Consider the following 20,096-nt stretch of genomic DNA (forward strand, 5'->3'; position numbering starts at 1 on the left):
TGGAATGTAGCAGGGCTCCTATGAGCTCTATTGTCTGCAATGGGTGAAAAATGTTCACAGTTCACGAGGAGGCCGAGCCAGGTGAAGAGAAGCAGAGAGTATTCCAAGCTCACTGCTGTCCTTCACTGCAACCTGCCTCTGATCAGCCAGTCATCCAAGTAAGAGTAGATGTGAACGTCTTGTATTCTCAAGTGGGCCACTACCACCACAAGGCGTTTTGTGAAGACCTTTGGTGTTGTGGAGTTTCTGAATGGCTGTACCTTATATTGGTATTGACCTGACTGTGAATCTCAAGTGCTTCCAGTGGGACAGGTGGAAGGCTATAGGGAAGCACATCTTGCAAGCTGAGAGCCACAAACCAGTCTTTAGCCAGAAGAGAGAGAAAGATGGAGGCTAGCTTTACCATCCAGAACCTGAAGCAGCATATATATTTGTTCAGTCTACTCAGGTGTAGGAGAAGATGAAGAGCTCCTTCTTCTCCCGGGGAGGGGGGAGGGAGAGGAGTACCAGGAGTAGAAGCCTCTTCCCTCGGACTACCATGGAATGGCTTCTAGACAGAGTGAGGCCATTACTTTGTAATTGGCTCTCATGAGACATAAATGAATGGAATAGCCATGGGCAACCATGTCTAATAACCATGTCTAATTTGTCCAAGGCTGCCCCCAAAATTAGCTCCAGATCTGTTTTGAAGTGGCTCCCAATACCCCCATTAAATCAAGTGTCCGGATGACTTGTTGAGGTGAGTGACAGACAAGGTTGATGATGGGCATCTCCTTGAGTACTGCAATCATTTCTGCAATGTGTATGCTAGCTGTTTGCCTGGACAGTACAGGTGAACTCACTGTTTCTGTAGGGTTCTTTGGAGGTGGATGTCTCCCCACGTCTGAGGGGACACTCACTGATTGCTCAAGTAAGTGTAGTTTCAACTGCGTCCACCTCAACTTGTACTCAACAAGAAGGATTTACATATGGAACATTGGGTGATGTGGCTCAGACAGAAAAGCACTGTCTATACCCACTGACTAAGGGAGCAAGTTCATTGCGTGTTGGACAGCTTTTAAATCCTGAAGGTTTAAAGTCTGACATCGCAGTTGGCTTGAGGTGCCTCACCATACAATAGAGGAGAGTGTACTTGAGTCTCGATTTTTTCCCCTCAGGAACACACAAAATAAAGGAGGGTGAAGGATTTTCCTTCATGAAAATACTCTAGAAGATGAGTTTGAAGCTTGGAGAACAAATAGTGGGATGGGCACTCACCACATTCCATCTGATTACCACGGGTGGTAAGAGACAGAACTCGAGGGAGGGTGACAGCCTAATATGGGAGCACAAGATGGTCCAGGCACATGTGTTGCCCCAAATGACACTGCTATTCACATTAAATTGAAACGTCAGGCACATGTGCACCAATGCTAGGATTCACGCTGACGCATAACTGAAGAACTTCTGTTGCCAAGTTCATCTACATTAACCCTTACTATATCACTACTTGACTTACCTATTGAGTTACTGTCAATATGACAACTTATCCTTCCCTTTATGACTGAAGTTACAACGCTTAGTCATCTATAAAGTGATTGCAGGATTGGTCCCTACATTACAAATCATAGCAAGAAATGACAGAGGAAAGAGAATATGGGAAGGACGAGGGTTACAACAGTAAAAGGTCAAAGACCTTCTTTATTACATGTTCCCCCATTTGAACCCCAGGCATTAAATATTTATCTTTCTAGCAATATATATTGTTAAATTCACCATAAGGTGAATTTATGAAGTGATTCTTATCAAGGTGTATTTCAATAAGTATGGGACAGAAGAGCACAGGAGCACAGTTATAAATTCACTAGTACTAGTGACAATGTTGAGACCTCATTATACAGAACTGATAATTATTGTAAAAAAGCATAAGCTTCCGCGAGCTACAGCTCACTTCATCGGATGCATTCAGATGAAGTGAGCTGTAGCTCATGGAAGCTTATGCTCAAATAAATGTGTTAGTCTCTAAGGTGCCACAAGTACTCCTTTTCTTTTTGCGAATACAGACTAACATGGCTGCTACTCTGAAACCTGTCATATTGTAAAAAAGTTATTTATCATTTGGCGAGAAACTATTTGAAGGACTTTTTTGTGTACTGTAGAACTCTTAGTATATTGGCAGTTCTAAACAAATACTTAACAAAAATAATGTGAATCAAAAAGAACTGCAAGGTGACCTAACATAACCTAGTTGGAAGAGAAAAAAACAACAACCAGAATTTGAAAGAATGAGAATCAATTTGAAGAAATTTTACAAGTAACAAATGGCAGAAATACAAGATTAACACGCTCTTAGTTAATTATACATCACTCTGCAAGATGACAAACAGAACTGTTTGTTTCCACAGTGCTTGAGCTAAACGTCGTCATTTAAATTAACCCCTGAATTAAGTTTTGATTTATACTTACAATAAGCGTTAAAAAACATTGTCACTTCACTTACATTAGTGTGGAACAACTAAACTAGAGCTTGCCTATTCTTGCTCAGAACCTCTCCTTACAAGATACTCTTTCAGTCCACAGAAATGCGTACATCTTAGCAGGGAAAAAAATTTCACACTCTTTCCCTTCCCTGCACTCAAATGCAGGACTTGATGCTGGGTTACTATAAAGTGGAAACTTCACAGAGGTCAAGTGTTGGATCTCAAATGATAGGAAAGGGTGTTCTTTCTTTCAGCTCTCCTGCTGACTAATCCAGAGGAAAGCATTGTTTTGCATTCTAGTACGATCCACTTGCTTCCCTATCTTCCTATTGGGAAATAAAATGTTGCAGAGACAGCAGCTGCTCATGGCTGAATGAAGGGCTCTTTTAGTATGTCAGGTAAGCTAGACAACAAGCATTCATTCTGACTGAAGAAGCTTAGAGCTGAACAGACAGCTCACAAACAGAAGTCTATGGGACAAATCTATTCACGAAACAGTTAAAATCCTTCTAATAGAAAACTTTACGCATATTTATTAAAATTTGAATTACAGCATGTTCACTTATATTCATTAAATTTACCTGTTTCTCTCTCAGCAAGCCAGAAACCTACATCAAAATATGATTAGCAAGAAACAGCTCAAGTACTTATACTGATGTCTAAACACCTCAAATTCTAAGCATTATACATACTTAGATGGATCTCTGATTCTCTTTATCCATGCCCCTGCCACTTCTCTTACAATACTGAGAGAAAGCCAGAGTGAAGATGCGGATTTTACATTTTGTTCTGAAGGATCTAAGGCTTGTAGTTATTCTAATTAACCTCTTTTGTCAGCAAGTTCCACAGCTACTGGGAAAGCTCCTTTTCCTATGTACTGGGACAAAACTTTCTGTTCCAGAAATTAGATATAGTTGTAGGAGCAGGATTTTATATTTGTACTATAAGAATTAATGTATGATTTGATCATCCTGCAGCCACCCTTTTTGAATAGCAGAAAGGAATGGCCCTCTGGGACATTGGTAGAAACGCATCTGACAGACTGCCAATGTCTGTACTGATGTTAAGACAGGGACAGATCAGAACAATCCTTATGACTGATTATGGTCACCCTTTTGTTTTAGGCTAAGATTTCATTATAGTATTTGCTATAAGGTCTTGTTTCTTGTATGCATTGCAAACTAAGTTCTGTAAGGTTCTTTTGTAATCCCTTCAGTAACCATATAATCCTTTCCAAAATGTTATCCTGTCTGAAGGTCTCTGTAAAAGACTGTGAGAATGAGGAATGTATGCATCAGGAAAAGATAAGGTGTGAAGGCCATTGTTAAAGTCAGATGGTCAAGGAAGGAGAAGTGAAGAAACTAAAGGACACCAGAGATCCATCAAACACGCATCCATAAGTGAGGAAAGGCAGACTGACGACCCTGAAGTGGAGACTGGCACCCCTAAAGACAAGACAATTGATTAAATCGAAACCAGGACAGGTTAACCCTCTTGGAGGTGTTTTGGAATGTTAACATCAAAAGATAACACCAATTAAGGAGTAACCAGTCAAACTGACACAGCAAAATCCACAGACTTCAACAGAGAAAAAAAGACTATAAGAACAGGGTGCTTGGCCATGGGACTTTGGGTTCGTCTTGCCACACTCCAGGAGCATCAGATCGCGACCGACAGAGACTGGCTCCCCTCTGCAACCAATCTGGCTGGCCACTAGATTGATCCAGACTCTGGACTGGTAACTATAAACCATCAACTGGCAGGACTGTGTGCGTGGGTGTGTGTAAGAGAGAGACTGAAAAGCATATGCTAACTGTGGTATTCTCAATAAATGCGCGTTTTGCCTTCTCCCGTATAAAAGATCTCATGTGCTTTGTATAGCATAACATAGTAGCCAAGGGGACAGTAATTTTAGGCTTGATTCTGAATAGGGAAGACTCCGTAGCAAATCTGAAGGTGGGAGGCAATTTGGGTGACAGTGATCATGAAATGATGATTTCATGATTCTAAGGAAAGGAAGGAGCGAGAGCAGCGGAATAAGGACAATGGACTTCCAAAAAAGCAGACTTTAACAAACTCAGAGAACTAGTAGGTAAGGTCCCACAGGAAAAAACCTTAAGGGAAAAAGGAGTTCAGGAGAAGGGGCAGTTTCTCAGAAAGAGAATAGTAAAGGCACAAATGCAAACTATCCTTATGCAAAGAAAATATAGGAAGAATAGTAAGGGACAATATGGGTCCATCAGGAGCGCATTAATGACCTAAAATCAAAAAAGAATCCTACAATAAGTGGAAACATGGACAAATTGCTATGGAGGAGTACAAAAGAACAGCACAAGTATGTAGGGACAAAATTAGAAAGGCTAAAGCACAAAATGAGTTACACCTAGCAAAAGGACATAAAAGGCAATAAGAAAACATTCTCCAAATACATTAGGAGCAAGAGATATGAAGGAAAGTGTAGGTCCTCTACTTAGCGGGGAAGGAGAGCTAAAAACTGATGATATCAAGAAGGCTGATGTATTTAATGCGTATTTTATTCCAGTATTCACTGAAAAAGCTAATGTTGACCAGATACTCAATAAAATATTAACAACAAGTAAGAAGGAACGAAAGCCAAAATATGGAAAGAACTGGTTAAAGAACATTTAGATAAATTAGATGTCTTCAAGTAGGCAGGGCCTGATTAGGTTTATCCTAGGATACTGGAGGAACTAGCAGAATCAACCTCAGAACCGTTAACAATTATCTTCAAGATCTTATGAAGGATGGGTGAGGTCCCAGAGGAGAGCCAACCTAATATCTACCTTTGAAAAGGGGGAAAGGAATTATGGACTACTAAACCTAACGTCAATACTTAGAAAGAACTGGAACAAAATTAAAAAATTGTAAGCACCTAGAGAATAATACAGTTATAAGGAATAGCCACCTTGGATAATGCCAAACCAGCCTAATTTCCTTCATTGACAGGGTTACTGGCCTAGTGGATAAGGGGAAGCAGTGGACGTGATATATCTTGATTTTAGTAAAGTCCCACATGAAGTTCTCATAAGCAAACTAGGGAAATGTCACTGATGAAATTACTATAAAGGTGGGTGCATAACTGGCTGAAAGACCATATATCAAGGGTTCGCTGGCAAACTGGGAGGGTGCATTTAGTGTGGTCCTGCAGGGATCTGTCCTTGGTCCAGTACTATTTAACGTTTTCATTAATGACTTGGATGCTGGAGTGGAGAGCTTGCTTATAAAATCTGCAGATGACACCAACCTCAGAGAGGTTGCAGGCACTTTGAAGGCCACAATTAGAATTCAAAACAACTTTGACAAATTGGAGAATAGATCTGAATTCAACATGATAAAATTCTATGAAGACAAGTGCAAAGTACTTCACTTACAAATACAAAATGGGGAATGGCTAAGTGGTAATGCTATTGAAAAGGATCTGGAAGTTATAGGGGATCAAAAATAAAATACGAACCAAAAAGGGTGATGCAGTTGCAAAAAAGGCTAATATTCTGGAATGTATTAATAGGAGTATGTAGGTAATAGGATGTAACTCTCTGCTCTACTTGACATTGGGGAGGCCTCAGCCAGAGTATTGTGTCCAATTATGGGTGCCAAACTTTAAAAACAGATGTGGATAAATTGAAGAGAGTTCAGAAGAGAGCAACAAAAATGACAACAAGTTTAGAAACTGATCTATGAAGAAAGGTTAAAAAAACTGGGCATGTTTAGTTCTGAAGAAAACAAGACTAAGAAGGGACCTGATAGTCTTCAAATATGTTAAGGCCTGTTATAAAGAGAACTGTAATCACCCGTTTTCCATGTCCAGTGAAGATAGGACAGACAAGATGTAACAGGCTTAATCTGCAGCAAAGGAGATTTAGGTTAGGTATTAGTAAAAACCTCCTAATTATAATGGGTCAAGTTCTGGAATAAGCTTCAAAAAGAGGTTATGGAATCTCCACCATTGGAGGATTTTAAGAACAGATTAGACAAAAACCTGTCAGAAATGGTCGAGGTTTACTTGGTCCTGCCTCACTGCAGGAAGCTGGATTTGATGACTACTCAAGGTCCCTTCCAGCCCTACATTTCAATGATTCACTCAAGTGATTGCAAGTGCAATTGTTCCAGAATAATATAGCTGTTATGGGAGGTCATGTTCAAATAAAGTGAAGAGAAATTGTAGGTAGCTTGGGCCAAATCCATTAAAGGCCTTGGAGATCATGACCAAAGTTTTAACTTCCATTCACATTCAAATATCACCCACAATACTTCATCAGGAAGCCGACCTGACAGTTCCTCAAACCAACAGACACTGGGTTTTAATAAAGGTTTTGTGTTCAGAAAACAATACACAATCTAAAATAGTTCAGCAGGGTGTGATTCAGCATCCTTTATGGAAAAGCAGAATCTCTTAGCTTCTGTCAAAGCAGAGACTTATAAGACTTACTTGTGCTAAAGTCTGTATCTGCTAATGTTTTTTGCCACTGATATTTCAAATCTTCTTTCAGGTTTTTCATGTTCCAGTTCACCTAAAAACTGCAGAATCTGCAAAGACAACAGGCAGACTGGGTGTCAGATGATTGATTGCATCAGTCAGTGAGCGGTCAATGTCTCACAAGGTCTCCTTCTGCTTGGTCTCATGGTTAAGTATAGTTTTAAGGGTATTTTAGTAAATCATGCAGAGGCCCCAGCCTCAAAATCAGGTATCTTTGCCAAACCAGTTGAGATTGAGTGCATTCTCTGCTTGCTAGATCAAGGAATGGTGTTGTAATCCATTCCAAAGCAAGCTACAGTTTTGCTTTCACAGCTGGATGCTAGAAGTCACAGTGGCAAGTTAAGTGAGGTGTGTGAATGGAAAAGAGTGGTAAATAAAGTTAAAATAAGAACCCACTTCCACACTCTTGAAAACTTCTAAAGACATATTATCGAATCATCATTAAACTGCCAGTCCCTGTACTTTATCTGTTTTACCTTTCATTTTACTGCTCCTTAATCAAAAACATCTCCCACAGACTCAGCTTTCTTATTGTGAGTATTACATTCAATGACAGCATTGTGCAGTATTTGAGACACCACAATGCATAACCAAAGACTACAAAACAAGGTGATGTATTCTTTTGTATAGAAGATTTAACAATTAGTGGGAGGGGAACTGGGAGCAAACTTTATAGTTAGGTTGCCTAGCCTTTCCATTAGAAAGGATTATTACGACCTTTATTAATTGTTTCAAATGCCTTCACTTTTTACAGCAGGTCTTTGCAATTAAACAAGGAGGTTGCTTACTTTAACACCAAGACAGAGCATAAGTATGTGTATCTCATTATGCTAAGAACCCTTGTGGGGGTGATCTGATGAGGAACCAGGTTACCCTGTTAGTGTGCTGTATAGCAATAATGCCTGCCACCATTACTAATTTAGAGAAACTATATGCCATTAGTTCTATGCTCCTCTACTAAAGAGGATCCCATTGGCAGTAGCATGCAGAGCAGGGCACGCATCTAGCTTCTAAGGCAAAGGAAGGATTTTTTGGAAAGGGACTCAAAGCACATAGCTCCGTGCATGACATTTCAACAGTACTAAAGAAATATGCACTGATTTCCCCTTCAGGGACAACCTGAATAACAAGAGGCATGGAAAAGTCAGGAACTTATTTCTCATGCTCCTCATTAGGGAAACCAGGAACAGTTAGAACTAGAGTATTGGACTAAGGCACTAATTGCTAGAGGAACAGAAGGAGTGATACACCCTGGCACTACTTTGGTAGGGTGATTGCAGCTGCATCTGGACTGGGGATGTTGAGGGTGTGTAGCAGCCTCCCTGTCGCAGGGTAGGTACACCCCATCACGGATGCCGGGTCATGTATGATGAGAAGAATGCACAATTTCTTAGGCCTGGTCTACACTTATAAATTAGGCTGAAAAAGTCACATCTCTGAACACTATAGCTACCCTGATCTAACCCGTGGTGTAAACGAAGCTATGTTGATGGAAGAATGGTTCAATCAACCTAGTTACCATTGCTTGGGGAGGTGGAGTTCCTACAGCAAAGAAAAAAAAACCTTCCATCACTGCAGGAAGTTTCTGTAGTATGGTGCTGCTGTAGCACTGATAGCGTGGCCACAGCCTTAGAACAAAAAGCAGCGGGCTTCTTTCTTTGCACCTAACCAGCTCTGCTGGCCAGTGAGGGCTAGAAGGGCCCACTTCCTCAGTTTCCAGAAGAAAGTGCTAGGGGAAAGCTCGCACTGTGCTCAAAGAGGATATAGCCTGTAACTGTGCCTGGTAGCTGCTTTGGGTGCATAAGGAAAGAGTTCTTGCAAAGCCTCCCTTCCTCAGGGGCCAGTTACAATCTGCCTCATCTTCCATTGATCATCTGGGATACGAATAATAGATTTTAAGAAATTTTTTTGTTTACCTTTAATAAGCCAAAGTCTGTAAATCATTTTAATAGAAATATTGTGATAAGCACTATTAGAATAATAAAAAGGTATTTCTTTTAGTTCATCTGCTCATATATAGATGCTAGTAATACATTTTCCTTAAAAGGAAAAAGCAAGTCTCAAGGATCCAGAGAATTTAATACTGTCTGATTTTGGTACTGGAATAAAAAACTATTATATCAAGTCAGTATATGAATAAATTCCATATGAAAACATTTAAAGTACATTAGATTTTTGGTCAAGATGAAAGACTGAAAAAAATTCAAGCAATCTATTCTAATTGGGTTCCCATGGTAACTGTACAATTGGGTTTTTCAATATAACATCCCAAAGGCCCAATGCACACTTGTAAAATATACTTCAAACAGCCTGAATTGTTTTTACATTACAGCACTCCCAGGAAGATCAATTACTACACATCCCCACCCTAACTATTAGTGGCAGGAGATGTTAACACTATTGGCCATATTAACATAAAAGTCATGTAAGAAACACCACATATCACAATAATTATATAAAACTAATCACACACATCAGATTCATCAAACATGTTCTAAGTAATAAACCAATACTAGTCTTGTCACAGGATCACGTTTACCGAATGTAAGAAATCAACCCCAAATATATGCCAAACCATTTTGCTTCCTATATTGATTTCAAGGATAAACAGAATCAATCATTAATAATTACATTATAAGATGACCCGCAGGGTTAATCATATTCTTAGAGACTCTCACTCTGGAATTATCAACAAGCATAGCTGCACTAAAAAAAAAAAAAGATAGCTGAAAAGAATTCAAATCCACATTTTAAATATTAATAGCACAACATAAAACAAAGTGCATTCACTAACATGGGACTCAGTTTTATCTGCACTAATTATAACAGCGATCTTCTTGCTATTCTATTTAAGACAGAGTTTCTATTATAAAGCCTTATTTTCAGAGGTCGATAACTTAGCCCTGTTGGTTCCAGGATAAAATTTTTATGCAACTGTTCTACTCAAGAGCATATTTCAATTACAACATCACAACGTAAATAGTTTAAGTTGTTGTTTCACCAAGTAGTTTGAGCTTTCATTTTGGAGGTACTGGGCTCCCATCCCTGCCACCTTCAACTGGAGTTGTGGATGCTCAGCCCTTCTGAAAACATCAGGCCCGAAGTGGTAACACTTTTCTTTAATGAGGAAGATCCACAAATTCTGACAGTGGAAAGTGTTTTTGGAAGAAGATACAAGTTTCTTAACTCTGAATGCAAGCCCATCTGCTCCCACTGAAGAGTCCGCCAGTTACCTAGTCTTCCAGAGCTAAAATGGAAATGTTGACACTTCCACTCCAAGACACAAAACTCAACATAAACCTCTTTTCTTCCTGCAATTATAACATGTAATGTTAATCAAACTGGTCCACAGTATTTTTTTTGTTGTTGCTCTTGAATCAACGTGACCAGAATGCCTGAAGTATCAGAGTCTGTGGACCTGTCTGAAAGAAAATTCACAACGATTGTCTAGTTCACACATTGTGCGAAGATGATCAGAGTACTATAACAGCTCTTCTGAAGCTAGCGTGATCCAAGTTAGAGGTTCTCAAGTTATTTCAATGCGAAAGCATTTTTTTTTTTTTTTTTTTTTTTTAACAGAAAGATTGTGCAAACTATCATGAGTGGAATAGGGAAGTGATCCAAAGATCATATCTCCAGCTCACTGATGGCAAACTAACAAAAGTTCATACAATTTGTGTAGCTCATTTACAGTATTAGATTCTGTACATTCTGCCATGTAAATTCAGTCAGGTTTAAAAAGAAATTTAAAGTAATTAAAGTTGTTTAATAATAATAAATAAATAAATTTGTTAGTCTGTAAGGTGCCACGAGTACTCCTTTTCTTTTTGCGAATAAATTCAGTGTACTTTAAAATTAAAAAATAAACATTTTTATCTATACCAGGCAAATCCAATTCGCTTTATTCACATAAGTAATCCCACTCATGTGAGTAAAGCAAGCAGGATTTAGCCTGTTGTGTGCAACCATATAGGTCCAGATTTTGCATTCAAGATGTTGGCTACAGAATACACACACACACAGACACATCACCAAGTGGCGTTCTTATAAATGGCCAGTGCAAAGGAGCTCATTCAATAGCAAGGAAACAGTACATAACACTACAGCCCTGCAGCGGGACTGGGATTCTGTAGGATCCACTGCTATAATAGAGGGAGCAAGTAAAATGTACTTTGTTGCGGGTTGAATCGGGTAGGCAAAAGAAAAAAAGAAAGAAGACTGGAATATTTAGTAGGAAAACACTAAATCTCTCGTCAGTTTATCATAAACAGAATTTCAGCAATGTAAAGCAAGTTTTTTTTTAAATAAAGGTTTTAATACTTAAACTTAAGCGATTTGAGAAAGATTTAAGAAAGATTTGATGTCTATTACAACAGGAGTTAAAGTATTCTTTTACGTAGCTTAAGCAAGACTTGTTCTATTCTTTTAGTGGTAAAAATGTGTCTGAATTCCATTTATATATATATATAATAATTCCATATATGACAGTAACCCTTTTTTGGTTTTGTTTTTAGTAGCATGGGGGACTCTCTCTTGCAGGATTTTAAGGTTTTTGTGGGTGGGAGCAGGATAAAAAAAATGCAAGAAACAAGACGGGAGTGGGTACGGCGGAGCAGGATTAAAAAAAAAAAAGAGAGAGAGAGAGAGAGTCCCGTGCAGGGCTCTACATAACACCACTAATAACAAGTGAAAAGGTACATTGCATTTCAATGTGTTAACTACTGAAAATAAATTATTTCATTGCTTGCATTTTACTGATTGATCTACGGCACAATTTAAATATAATTATAATGGCAATTGATTACTCAGCACCATCATTTACAAGGCAGCATTAGTAGATGTTATTTACTAACAAGAGCTGGCTGAAGGGAACAGGGTTTGCACAGGCAGTGTGTAGTTAGCATGATTTAGAAGCCACTAAAACAAATCTTAGTTATTAATTCCTCAGTCAAACTGGGCTATATCTTGCTAATGCATGCTATTTTAATAAAAATCTTTAATTCCTTTATGTGATCTGACCTTAATGCACTAAAAACTGGCTTTTGAATACTGCAATTTAGCTTCCAGTATTTCAGCCAGAAAGTGAGAAAAATCAAAACCATTAAATCAATGAGCTGCCTTAACCAAAAATTCAGCTGAATTCAGATTATTTAAGTTCTGGAACAGGTTTCCAAGGGTAGTTGTGGAATCCCCATCATTAGAGGCTCTTAAGAACTAGTTGGACAAACACTTAACTGGGAGGGTCTAGATTTACTTGGTCCTGCCTCAGTACAGGACCCTCATCAATGTTCCTTCCAGCCCTACGTTTCTATGATTAAACTATACATTTAAACAGAAAGTAGGAGTAAAACCTAGAACATACCACGACCTCAATCCTGCAGTCAGATACATGTGAGTAGACTCCTATAGCAATACAAAATTCTAATGACATCACATGATCTCCACCTAGGCTTAGAGGTCAGTGCATGCCGAGGCAATTGCTAAGTGTATGCATGTATGTAGGATATACCCATGTCAATGCTAAATGTTCTTGGAACTGAATGTTCACATTCTGTGACTTTGTGATACTAACTGTACAGCTTGAATACTGCATTAATTTAAGATTTTTGTTGTGCATTTAAGCTTGGACTTTCAAAGGGACGCAAGAGAGGTAAGCACCCAAATCCCATTGATTTTTCAATGGGATTTGGGTGCCTAAATCCCTGAAACTCTTGAAAACTTTAGTTTCCTTGAGAGCTTTTGTTTGTTTTTGTTTTCTTTTTAAGTGGAAAAAAAGAGAACTGTTCACTGGGGCGAATATACATTTCTGGCTTCCAGGTTACATGGACTTAGCTTCACAAATAAGACTTGTCTTCACAAATAGGACTTGCAGGGTCTTCAAACCAACAAGTCTGCACTTTGTTATACAGAATGTGTGTGCACACTTAAATCTAATAAAATGTTCTTTAATCTCTAAGGTGCAGTTAATTGTCAAATTAAAACCAATTTTTTTAATAGACTCAGACTTCAAGGCTAGAAAGGACCATAATGATCATCTAGTCTGACCTCCTGCATATTGCAGGCCACAGAACCTCACCCACCCACTCCTGCAATATACCCCTAACCTCTAGCTGAGTTACTGAAGTCCTTGAATCATGACTGAAAGACTTCCAGTTACAGAGAATCTTCCATTTACACTACAAGTGACCTGTACTCCATGCTGCAGAGGAAGGTGAAAAAGCCCCAGGGTCTCTGCTAATCTGATTTGGGGGAAAATTCCTTCCCAACCCCAAATAGCAATTAGACCCTGACCATGTGGGCAAGACCCACCAGCCAGACACCCGAAAGAATTCTCTGTAGTAACTCAGAGCCCTCCACATCTAGTGTAATATCACCGGCAGTTGGAGATATTTGCTGCTAGCTTGCAGATCGGCTACATGCCATTGTAGGCAGTCTCATCATACCATCCCCTCCATAAACTTACCAAGATCAGTCTTAAAGCCAGTTGGGTTTTTTGTCCCCATTATTCTTCCAGTACTTCACCCTGATTGTTAGAACCTTTGCCTAATTTCAAGCCTAGACTTATTGATGGCCAGTTGACATCCTTTTATTCTTGTGTCCACACTGGTGCTTAACTTAAATAACTCCTCTCCCTGTGGTATTTATCTCTCTGATGTATTTATAAACACCAATCATTTCTCTCCTCAGCCTTCTTTTGGTTAGGCTAAACAAGCCAAGCTCTTTCAGACCAAGGAAAAAGCACTAGCACTCAGTAAGCCACCCCCACACACACGTTTTCTCATCTTTTCCATAACTCAAACATATTCAGTCATCATGCTTGAACTGTACAATACTAAAAAATTCCAGATTTGAGCAGAGAACAGCTACGGAAAATTGCATCCTAAAAGGTTAAACCAACTATGGCTGCTGGGGTATTAAAGCCCAAATATTTGGCACATGCTCCTGTTAGCCACCAAAATACACCACTGTCAGTTCTCATGCTGCTTTCTGGTATGAAATAGTTAATAAGCAGTAAAAGTTGACCTGAAAAGGATCATGGATTAGTACCAAAATGATGGTGCATTTTTGTTTTTTAAAACTCCACCCCCCTCCCCAATTCCTTACCATCCATGATTATCCAAAACCTTAAAAATCTATACTTTCTAGTTATAGTCACATTTGAGTTCTTTTTTAGAGTGTACTTTTTAGCCACTTGGAGCAGATCATCACACAAGTAATATTTTTTGCAAGAAACTATTGGAAGAACAATATTTTGGGAAAATATGTCAATGCATGTTAATGGTATCTTTGTAAGATATAACTCAGTTTCCTGTACTTGCATGTATGTATGACTCAACACCTGCTAAACCATGGCCTATTTGGGGGCAATAAACCTGGTTATCAATTTAATTCTCTGCTGTAAAATTAAAAGATTAAGGCAGCATTTTTGGTGTTCATGCTTGTAGGTGTAAGTTTGTTTTATTAGACTTTGCACAAAGCCCACATATCTTTCTGTACTGCTGTGCCAGCTTCCTTTTGGATGGTGTACTGGTGTTGTATGAGGCTGCACTCTTTCCATTAGCAACCTGATGCATCAGTAGGAAAGAGAGTTTGATGCAAGGACAGGTCAGGTTTCTTTCCTTGACGTGACTTCAGTGAAAAATTTCTAGAGAGAGTTAAAAAGTTTGCAAGAGTAACTAGGAAATGTAGCTGTGTCCTGTCACTTCCTTACAGATTTCAACATTCAAAAATTAGAACTGTTGTCCTACATTTTCCCATTAGTTACATTCTCTTCACCAACCCAGATATCTTATGAACACTCAGTGAACTAGAGAATTGCACAATCTGTCAATAAAGTAAGCGTATTTTGAACTACTGTCCATATGACTCAATTTGTCAGTAAAAACTGCCACCAGCGCTGTGCTTGCAGAAAAATGTCCATAAATGCATTATTGCAACTGGCAGATCGATGTCTATAATAAAAACAAATAGATTTAACAAGTGCTTGCTTTTACGACTTATGCTATTGGTAGAATGTGCATTCAGTTTCACCCTTCGACTTCTGGGAATGAGCAATACAGGCTGTGTTGGATACTTTGCTGACTACACTAGTGTTACAAACAGAAAATTATTCTAACAAAGGTTTCAGAGTAACAGCCGTGTTAGTCTGTATTCGCAAAAAGAAAAGGAGTACTTGTGGCACCTTAGAGACTAACCAATTTATTTGAGCATAAGCTTTCGTGAGCTACAGCATCCGATAACGTGAGCTGTAGCTCACGAAAGCTTATGCTCAAATAAATTGGTTAGTCTCTAAGGTGCCACAAGTACTCCTTTTCTTTATTCTAACACAGGAAATCTTTTAAAGTATTAGACTGAATACATCTAGGATTTAGCTCATTGTTCTAAACATTTTTTCCAAAACCTGCATATTTAACAACTTAAAATAATGAAAAGAATTATGCAGAAAATGGAAACTTGTTTTTAAAACAGTTGCATCCCACGCAGACTGGCTCACTATTTTTAAGGCCGGTGCAGAAACACTGTATTTTTGCTCCCTTGGTGTCATGATTCAGCTCCTATGCCACTAATCTAATTGAGAATAACCATCACTGTTCACACAGAGTTTCAACATGCACCCTGTGGGCAAGGGTGTCACCTTTTATATCAGTAGCCTCTGGGGTAGTGTAAGAAGGAAATTATATATTGCTTAGCTAGAGCATGACTGGGTGTAGTGGCTGTCACAGATTGGTTTAACTTTTAAGGATTACAGCTGTTTTAGCTCTACCACATACTTAACTGTGCACTTAAGTAAGGGACAACATTAACAAAAACTACCATCTATTTCCTAAACCTATTCTTCTTTTGGCTGTATATACCTTTCCAGACTATTAGGCTTCTCTTTGCAACTGAAGTTAATTTATCCTGTCACCTAAACCTACACCTTAAAAAACATTACTAAATCCCAGTTCGCTTTGGAACAGTTTTCCCACATTATACAGTTTTCAAAAATGAACTGCCCAACTCCCTGATTTTGCCTTTTAAATAAACCCCAATAGCCTTTTCAAAGGGCACAAGCTTCTCCTTCAGGCTACTCTCTCTTTAGTGATGCCATGAATTGATTCTCTACATATGTTAAGCGTTAAACAGTGGTGACAAGTTAATTACAGAGTTATCAGGAGATAAAGAAGTCACAGTAACACAAGCTACAGTACAACTACTATAGTTTCCTATGGATCTTCTGTGTAGTTGCTGAATAAATGGTGTAATTAACTTGTCATGGATGAGACTGCAGATAGAAGCTGCCAAACCCATCCTTACAAGCTCCTAAATACACCTATTTGGCTACATTGATGTCAAAATCTTTGAGTAAAAGTTGCTTCTATCCTACCAAATACAAGCAAGATTGTAGGAAAGTTTTAGTGTTTAGGGTATTCCTACTTATAAATCTAATCAAGTCTATGAGCAAAACTATATTGTTTTATTTTTACTAAATGTTGATAAACCTATATTGTATGGATATAGAAAGCACTCACAAAACGCTGTTGAAAAAAACCAAAATACATAAGCAACTTCAGAACTTTTAGAATGAGTATACTGTATTTCTCGGTAAGTAGGAGAAATATCCTATGGTATTAAGGAAATCATTTTTGTTTTCCAGATCTAAGACTATTTCAACTTGATAGACATGATGGCACTTAAACAGGCTTTCAAAGGAAAACACTGAGAAGGCACTGCTCCAGCTAGCCAAATTTAAGAATTGTACACAAAGAATAAAAAGCCCTCTACATTTTCTGGAAGAGAAAAATCAACTACTAAACTAGTAATTATGGTTTGAGACAAGATATTCTAAAGATGCGAACACTGGGCAGGGAACCAAAGCCAAAGTGCCCCATCCACTTCTGTGGTGGAGTTAATAAAAACCCTGCAGATCTCAGCCAGTTGGGCAGGAGTGGATGTAAAGAGCATGTTACCTCTGTGAACTTCTTCCACCCTTCTCTCCAAAAATCCTGTAGAAGCGCTGCCAGAGTTAGGGATTCATGCACAAGGAGAACATGCTCACCACAACTGAGCACAGTGGGACAGCTGAAAGAATAGGGACCATTGCTCTTTTAATGGACCCATTGCCCCTGGGTTATGAGGGGAGGGAAAATCGGTTCTCCCTTACCTCAGATACAGCCTAAGTGCCCAGTTCAGGTGGGGACACAGAACCACCAGGTGCATAAGTGGAGAGGGCAAGGAGTATTTATATCTTGTGTCCTCCAGACAGAACTCTGTCTCATCACAAACAGCACCCCTCCACACCCCACATATCCACAGGATCAGAATAAGGACTGTGTCTTTTATGATCTGCTGTGAGTATTGCACTAGTTGCCTTTTTTCTTTTGACACTGAGAAGAAAGTTTTCCTTCACTACCAGATTGGCCAATGCAGGATGGGTGGGTTTTGGTTTTGGATTTTTTATTGGTTGGATTTTTTTTGCTTTCCCCATGGCAGTTCAGGGACTCATTAGGGTAGGTCAGGAGGTTAGGTCAAGATGTCACAACTTAGTAGGTAGTAAGTGGGCAGTGCAGGTATCATTCCATAAAGGTTTGATTCCCTGCTAAACCAGCTTGGAAGTGGATTTAAGGGAAGGCATCCCCTAACAAATCTGGGGAATTGGCTCTTAATATTTGTACACCAGGGAGAGAAAGCCTCCTTTTTTTATCCCTGCCCCTCAACAAGGGGACGGCAGCAGCATCCCCGCAATTGGCCAGGACTAGGTTGAAAAAAGGGAATAGGTGATAATGATTAAGGACAGAATGACGACAAGAATGTACAACTTACTGTCCGTTATACCCAGATGTAGGAAGTTTTAAAAGGTGTGACTTAATTATACCACACACATTTCATCCTGTTTTCTTCCTGAATGGACCAGATAAGGACTGGGTTGGTAGGAGAAGGGCATAAGCTCATTAAATCTCCTTGGAAATTCCGCGTGACAATTACTTCTGACTCAGTTGACGAACCTACCTCAACAAGTAGGGAGGAATTTTTCTGTGGGCAGGCACCAATAGTAGATTCCATACTATGGGTCCATTGAAGCTACATTTGCTATGCAATCAAGGGAAGACTAAAGGCCATATACACAGTTCAGCAGCATACCATTTCTATATAGTTACCTTGGTCTCCAATGGACTGCCAACATTCAAAGGGTTCTCAGTCGAAAACTTTCACATTTCCACGCAATGGTTAACCCTAGCCCCCGTCCCCAAACAGAATATTCCACAAGAAATCCCACGGAATTTCTAATCTGGCATATGTTTCCCTCACACTCCCCGCATAGGGACAATTTGGACTCAAGAATTAATCAGCTCTGCCACTAAGTGACCTTGAGCAAGTCACTTATTCACACTGTATCTTTATTTCACTGCTCGAAAAAGAAGATAGTCACCCATGATACAGAGAGAGAATTAATACTTATAAGGTGCTTTGAAAATTTGAAATACTATAGAAGTGTGACATTCTATCATTTAATAAGGTAAAAGCAGAAACCAAAATGAAAAAAAAAAAGAATTAAAAAATGAAGAAGATGCAGAAATTAACAATAACTACACTATGACTTGCTTGGGAATGATGAAGTAGCAAAGAGGATTTTTATATTTACTGTCTATATTTTTACAGTTTGTATTACAAATATAGCAATAAACCAATACTCCTTAACCTTTATTTTGCCCTCTCCTTACATTAAAAAGAGGAGTGACCGATTTGGCACCATATTACCAAATATTTTCTATACAGCAAACAATTATCCTCAGCCCAGATTGAGCAGATGAGAAGTTCTGGAACATAGTTCGTGCTGGCTACAATATTACTGGTTTGCTTCACTTTTTTACACCATAGGGAGATTTTGTATGACAGAAGTGGATACGGGGCATTTGAAGGGTTTAATTTTGTTGTTGTAGGACAGGCCTTAAGGAGTCACCTATTTGCTTGACATAGCAAGAGATCTGGTATTTCCATTTTATCTCAGATCCAAGATGATGAAAATACTAGGAGGCAACCAGATCTCCCAATTCACTGTAGCCTGAGGGAAGGGAGGACAGGGTGACCTGCAATAAAAAAAGAATGAGGAGGAAAACTGAAATATTTAGGATTACTCTGTTCCAACCTGCAGATTCCAGATGCAGAGGCCTACTGATACCGCTAGTTTATGAGTGCTTGCATCCTTCTACTGTAGAAAATATTCTGAGTCTGGACCCAACTCCACAGTGCTCATGAAACCAAGAACCCCATTACTAGGAATTTTTTTCCAGTTGTCTCTTTCATGTACTATAGGATTGTACAGTGTAAATTTCAGTGAGATATTTAAAGTGAGGTTTTATTTTGAAAAGGGTTCACAAAAAATGGCACCTTCTTACTCATCAAGTCTGCTTTCTGGGTGCATTAGTCATATCTCATTATTCAGTGATGAGAATGCAGATTTTTAAAACCACTTTTTACTAGTTGGCCCTGAAAGATCAACACTGTTCTGGGAAAGCCTAACTTTATTTTTTCCAGCCTTACATAGCCACAGAATTGTTAACTAAGTTCTGCTTTTAGTGCCATCCACACCAACCCATTTTGTCTTCAAATTATGCCTTTAAGAACTTCCCCTAGATGCAGTAGGTTGCAAAGGTGCAGCCAACGACATAATTTGAGATTGGTAGGATTCTACAGGTGTAAGAGAGATTAGCATTTGGCCAATTGAATCTTTACTACTGTGATCTTAAATTTGCAGGCCTGACAGCCAAGAAAGGCTCTCTTTTTATTTGTAAAATAAACAAATGGGATCTGGAAATCATTGAGACGCAATGTGTGTGGACCCCCATGATGCCTTTTTCAAAGAGTCACTTTTGGAGAAAGAGCACACTTTAAGTTTCATCTCATTCACTTGAAAATTTCCTATTCAGAATGTCCCAGCCGAATACCACCCTACACTAGAGAAATGCACAGCACGTTACAAAACCTTAGCATAGCTTTAAAAACACCCAAACAACCAAACAAAGGGAGGCAAGGGGAAGAAACCAAACTCTTCAAGCACTTTCCCAGGCAGTTCAAAGGAGAACGGCAGGCACAGCAAAAAAAGGTCTGAAGAGGAGACTTTTAAACCTGCTCTCCCTCCCCCACTTCTGGTTTTTTAA

General features: G+C 39.0%; 1 protein-coding gene across 2 annotated transcripts in view; it reads right to left on the reverse strand.

Moving 5' to 3' along the window:
* MGMT (O-6-methylguanine-DNA methyltransferase) overlaps positions 1-20,096 on the reverse strand; it is a 303,036-nt gene that overhangs the window by 282,433 nt on the left and 507 nt on the right. Inside the window, exon 2 of one of the 2 annotated variants that reach the window (XM_074959151.1) lies at positions 6,910-7,007. The exons of the other annotated variant lie outside the window; for it this stretch is intronic. The gene's annotated coding sequence lies outside the window, so the exon portion shown is untranslated. The remainder of the gene's footprint in view (positions 1-6,909; positions 7,008-20,096) is intronic. 2 annotated transcript variants of the gene reach the window in all.

The sequence above is a fragment of the Natator depressus genome, chromosome 7 (genome assembly GCF_965152275.1).
Source record: "Natator depressus isolate rNatDep1 chromosome 7, rNatDep2.hap1, whole genome shotgun sequence".
Lineage (NCBI taxonomy): Eukaryota > Metazoa > Chordata > Testudines > Cheloniidae > Natator > Natator depressus.